Here is a 6,268-nt window from a genome sequence, read left to right on the forward strand (position 1 = left end):
TTTATTTCTATTTATTATGATTTATTTATTTCATTTACTTCAATAACTAATGATATTCAGATTCTCATGCCATCCATTTGGTGAGCAAAATTTCAGTTGTATATATCATAGGAGAGCCGTTCCTAGAGTGTTCTTAAGCCATGTTGATGAGCAATGTTCTCAGTGCCTCCCAGCTCACTTAAGCTATTTCTAGGTGTTGGTAAAAGACAGAGGTGATTACCACAACCCTCTTTTCTCCTGAATTTTTAATGCTGAAGTTTAAGGCAATGAAAGGCATGTAGTGGCAGGGAAGGAGATGGGATGAAAGTGATGTTTCAAGAAGGACAGTAAAGTCAGCCGTTTTACAGCTGGGCTTGGTATTTACCAAGTTACACCCTCAGCAAGGCCCAGAGAACGTGCTAAGTGCAAGGGGAGCACAGTACAAGGAGGGGCATCCAGGCCACACAGAATGGAATTCTCTCAAAAAGATGAAAGTGACTGTGGAATGTAAATGTGTAAATGTATATGATGTTGTATGTATATTTTATATTCATAATAAAAGCAAAACACATTCTAAGCCTCTGAGTACTTCTATGACTAGAGTAGGAAAGAACCATGTGGAAAGGCCATTTGAGTAGGTTTTTTCCCTTTGTCTTGCAAGGTTTTCAGTTTAGAAATGTCCAGTACAGCAGCTTTTCTCGGCGTGGACTGTATGTACAGGTCACCTGAGCAGGTTGTTAAAATGCAAATTCTGATTCTGCTGGTCTGCAGTGGGACCTGAACTTCTGCATTTCCCACAAGCTCCCAGGTGATGCAGCAGCAGTGGTAGGCCACCGCCCGCCCCCTCAGGAGCAGGAGGCTGTGAAAACCTTAGGTAGAGATCTTTGGGCCCCAATGATGTGTGCAAAGAGACCCCTGGTGGGCAAAATGATTACTGCATGTTAAATCAGTCCTTCAAACGTTCCCATCAGGGAAGCATTCACCTTCTCAGAGGTTTAACAGTTACTGTGGACAGAGGCTGACTGACAAAGTGAGAAGACATACCTGGTCAAGGATTCTTGACCTCCAAGGAGAACTATTTTGTTGCTAGGTGTTGGATTAGGTGCTTAGACTGGATTTCAAATATGAGAAAACCAGATTGTCCCCGGCCTGCCTTCCTGGAATAGATGAATATTAAAGAAATCATCACAGAATTTAATATAAAGTAACCACCTGTGGTGAGGTCGATGAAGGAATAAAGTCAGGGTTCTCTGAGTGTCTACGATGTGAGGCACATCTACAAAGACTTCTCTGAGCTGGTGACCCTGCAGGGGATTCTGAAGGAGAAAGTGGAGTTATTCAAGCACAGCAGGGAGAACATAGAAACTGGAAAGGTTATGAGGAAATGTAGGAAGGCCAATGAAGACCCATGTGAAATATCGGCATTGGTGCCCCAGACAACAAAGCCATCTTTCTCAGATACGTTCACTCATGGCCTCTTGACTGTGCTGCTTGTGTTTTGAGATGGCAGTAGGCACGGTTCTTGACTAGGTCTTCCAGGTAGCTGACTGTGGGCCCATAGGGAGGACGGTTTGAAACATTTTTTAAACTTTTCTACCTAGCCTCCTACCAATCTGTAGGAGTCTTGGGTGCCAGGAATCTCATTCTGTTTTTCCTCTCCTTTCCCATTCCCCTTTGCCACCCCTCGATCCTCCCTTTAAATGCAGGCTCTAACACGTCAGATCCTTAAGGCTCAGGAGCCTTTGTTTCTTCCAAGTAAAGCACTTACAACACAGGCATTTCTCTTGCTACCGATGTCTCAACAGCATAATTTGGGCGTGTTATTATGCAGGTGACCAGGCTCTCTCTTTGTGATGTCTTTCACAAGTTCCCCTCCTCACAAGAGCTGGGAAGCTAAAGGAGAAAACTGAGTAAGGAGTTAAAACACCTGTGTCGCCACGTACAGAGGTTTGCATTAGGACCGAGATAGAGGTCATGAGAGACAACAGAAAATAAAGTCCCGAAAAAACAAGTTCACCTCCCAGTTATCTCTGCTAATGGAAAAGAGAAATACTTTAGACAAAAATTCATGTTTGTCACAGGTGTTTGATTTTTACAAGTTTTTCATCTTCCGATCTGAGTCAACTCTTTGCACAGTCTGTCTTTTGTGTTTAGTATCCCATTGGCCAATAGTCTTGGAAGTTTTTTTTTTCTTTTTTTCTTTTTTTCCAAGATTTATTTATTTATTTATTTATTTATTTATTTATTTATTTATTTATTTATTTATTTATTTATTTCTACAAGCACTGGGTACAGTCAGAAGCGCAGGAGGGTGAGAGAATTCACCAGAGCCAAAGCAGGGAACAAACAGGTAGACGGACAAATACACTGCTGAGGGGAGCAGCGGGCATGGCAGGAGAGGTCTGCGCACCATGTGGGACCCTTGCCGGAGGCCGGGGATCAAACCAGCGCTGCAGAGGCTGCGGGCAGCTTTGCAGTCCAGCGCTCAACCGCTGCGCCACCAGGGGAGGCCCTTGGAAGTTTTTCTTGACATTATCTTTCCCTCCTCTTTCACTCAACAGTCGAGTCTTCTTACCAAGCATAATGCTCAGTAGTTCTGCAATCTACTTCCTCTCATCCTAGGGAACACTTGTCCAGTTCAGATCACTGTGGCAGGCCCCTGGATTACTCCAATGGCCCACACTGGCCTCGTGGCCTCCTCCTTACTTTCCTCTAGCCTGTTCAGCTAAAGCAATTTCTCTAAAATGCGTATCTGTCGGGGCCTCCCCGGTGGCGCAGCGGTTGAGTGCTGGGTTGCGAAGCTGCCCACAGCCTCCGCAGCGCCGGTTCGATCCCCGGCTGCTCCCCGGCCACCGGAGGAGGGTCCCACATGGCGCGCAGACCTCTCCTGCCGCCTGCTGCTCCCCTCAGCAGTGTACCTCGGTCCTTCTGCCTGCTCTGCTCCCCGCTCTGGCTCTGGTGAATTCTCTCACCCTCCCGCGCTTCTGACTGTACCCAGTGCATGTATAAACAAAACAAACAAACAAACAAATAAATAAATAAAACATGCCTCTATTAAAAAAAAAAATGTTAAAAAAAAAAATGCGTATCTGTCAAGTTATTCTCTTCTTGAAAATTCTTCAAAGGTTTCCTGTTTCCCTAAGGATGAAAACTCCTTTTTATAAAATCCTTAAAATCTGACTACTGTTAACTCTTTATTATCATGTATTTCTCATTACTTTCCTAGCTGAACTATAAATGTTAACTTTGGTTTCTTAGAAAACCTAGGCATTTCTTTTACTGTCTTGACACACTGTGTCATCTCTGAAGCCTGTTCTTCCCACCTCACCTGCTGTAAAATTTCTCATCCCACCTCTCCAAGTTAGCTGAATTTTCCCCAGGAAGCCACTCTTGACCTTTAGATTCTGCTAGTTTCTCCATGGTGTGCTCCCATTCTACCTAATTTATTCCTGTTGTAACATCTATCATATTGCCTTACCCACCAAATAATACTTCCCCTGAACAAGTAGTATATACTCATTATTAGGCCAATTATGGAAGTAAATAATGAAGAAAGCAAACATCTCTAGTAATACAAATTCACAGCATTCTCATTTCTGTTCACACCAGATATGGACACTGTGCATTTAGTTTTAAAACTTTGCATGAGAGGGCCTCCCCTGGTGGCGCAATGGTTGAGCACTGGGCTGTGAAACTGCCCACAGCCTCTGCAGCGCCGGTTCGATCCCTGACCGCCGGCGAGGGTCCCACATGGTGCGACAGACCTCTCCTGCCGCACCCGCTGCTCCCCTCAGCACTGTATTTCGTCAGTCTGCCTGTTCTGCTCCCCAATCTGACTCTGGTGAACCCTCTCACCTTCCTGCGCTTCTGACTGTACCCAGTGCTTGTGTAAATAAATAAATCTTAAAAAAAAAACTTTGCACGAGATATACTAGATATCTTTATAAATGGTATTGTTTCAATGTACAGTGGCTCATGTGACTAATCCTATTAGCACTGAACATTTAGGTGGTTTCTGTTTTTTCATGAATTTAGACATTGTGGCAATGACTATCTTCATCCCAGTACTCTTTATACCTAACCAGTTATTTCTGAAAACATTATAGAAGAACCTATGTTAGTATCAAACTATACCTCCCCAGTGTTACTGCTTTTCCCCACAACCTTAAAAATAATCACTTTGTATAATTTTTCTCTTTTTAACCTGATTAACAGAAGAAAAATATATTTTTGACTTTTCCATGATTAACAGAAAGTTCAGTATTGTGTTTGCTGAGTGTTTGAGTTGTCCAAATTTGCCCAACTTTCTATTAAGTCAGATTCTGTGGAAGCAGCACTTGAGATGAGGACTTGCGTCAGTGATTTCTTGAGTGCCCTAGAAGGGAACGAGGGGAAGAGGACAAGGCAGTGAAGTTGAAGATGTGGTTTCAGGAGAAGTCTAACACTATGGGGGACAGAGGGGCATAAATTGCACCAACTGGGCCAGAGGCTGGGCTGTAAAATTGTAGGGTAAGGAAGAAGTATCAGGCTTTTCTGCCCTCCTGCCATCAAGATAGATGAGGGAACCCTGTGGTCCTGAATGCATGCCTGATGGCAGGCACCTGAAGTGGGTACACCTGGGCTGAGAGACTGAGTTTATAAGGGCGGCGTCATGGGGAATGCCAGCAGAAGCCAAGAACAAACAAAAGCCAAGAGAAGAGAAGCAGAGAGAACACCAGAGAGCCCAGATAGAATGAGGATTTGCTGGGGGCTGGGAGGACTGCCAGCCTCCCGGCCCCCCAGTACCCCTGCCTGCCATATGCCTAGTAAATCTAAATAAAAGACCTGCAAAAGCCACTGAGGACTCTTGACTCCTCCTTTACCTGATCTGCTGGATCAGAAAAACTGCCCTGTGTCATTCCTGCCCCTACAAATATCCTGCCTCAGACTCCACTCAAGGACCAAGCTTGAGGGTGGGGTGGGGGGGTGGAGGGGCGGGCAGTTAAAATTCCCAGGTTATCTCTGGATGACTCCCATTGCCCCAAGACAATCCTCTGGGCAAGGGTGAAGATAAATAGAGCTGAACATGGAAGCAGCTGGGAGTGGGGGTACTAGACAGCAAAGGGTATCTGGGTGAACACTAACTGCATTTGTCATGTTGCAAATTTGATTTTTCAAAACAATTCTTTAAAGTCAAGGATGCTAAATCTCTGGAATATGACTATAAATGTACTTTCTAAGTTGTCTGTATTTTGCTAACAAGAATTTCTATAGAGATAAACCAATCAAGTTTGTTTTGAATTTGACGACCATGTTTAGGCCTTTTCCAACCCAAACTTTACAATTTACTTACATCTTTGCTAGTGTTTTACAAGTCATTTTTTTCATTTTTAATTTTAAAAAATAAAATGTCATTGTTTTACACCTTTTTTAATATTTTGACAGTATAGGATTTCTCCCTCCAGGTGTGGTCCATATACAGTCTCTCTTACCTGGTCATGGTACACTGTTTTAATGGTTTCACTTTACCAATATTTTGTTAAAGCATGTACACTCATAAAGGAGGCTGGTGTAAAGCTTTCTCTTTTTAAAATGATCATTTTAAATGATTTTCTCATTTAAATGATTTTCTTTATGGCAATAGAACACAGGTGCAGTTATTTGCAGAGGGCTACTTCAACTTAATATGATGAACCTGCTATTTCAAATATTACTTCCAAAGTTGGTTGAGCTCAATGCTTTGTTATTTTTAACTTAATTATTAGGAAAATCAACATCAGGTTTTCAATTCTACAGGGGGGGGAGGATCCTATTTCAAGGACAGGTCAGCAGTGGAGAGGCGAGTGCAGAGCCTCCTGCATGTGGCTTCCATATACGTTCCCTCCTTCCACACATTTTACAGTGATTCCTTTTACAAAGAACTTTGACTTGATGAACACAAAGGAAGTAGCTTAAAAAAAGAATAGATTGAACAAGAGTCACCCCATAAATGTTTTTATAGTCCTCACAAATAGCCACTTTTTGAGTAGTATAATTGAAAAACTAAGCCATGTGCATCAAATACAGCAGAAAAGCTCAAAACATTTTTAAAGAAAAGTCTCATAAAATATTGAGACATCTCTTTATTCAATTTTACCTGCTATTTTATCACTTACATGAAAGATAAATAAGCTTTTCTCGGTTTTTAAAGTACGTATCTAAATTCATTAAGCTGGCAGTCTTTTTTTTTTTTTAAATGCTTCACTAGATTTTACTGACATGTTATTATAATGGTTTGAACACAGACTCCTAACTTTGAGCTCCAAGAAAA

This window comes from Talpa occidentalis, unplaced genomic scaffold (genome assembly GCF_014898055.3).
Source record: "Talpa occidentalis isolate TD23 unplaced genomic scaffold, MPIMG_talOcc4v2.1 talOcc4.8, whole genome shotgun sequence".
Classification (NCBI taxonomy): Eukaryota; Metazoa; Chordata; class Mammalia; order Eulipotyphla; family Talpidae; genus Talpa; species Talpa occidentalis.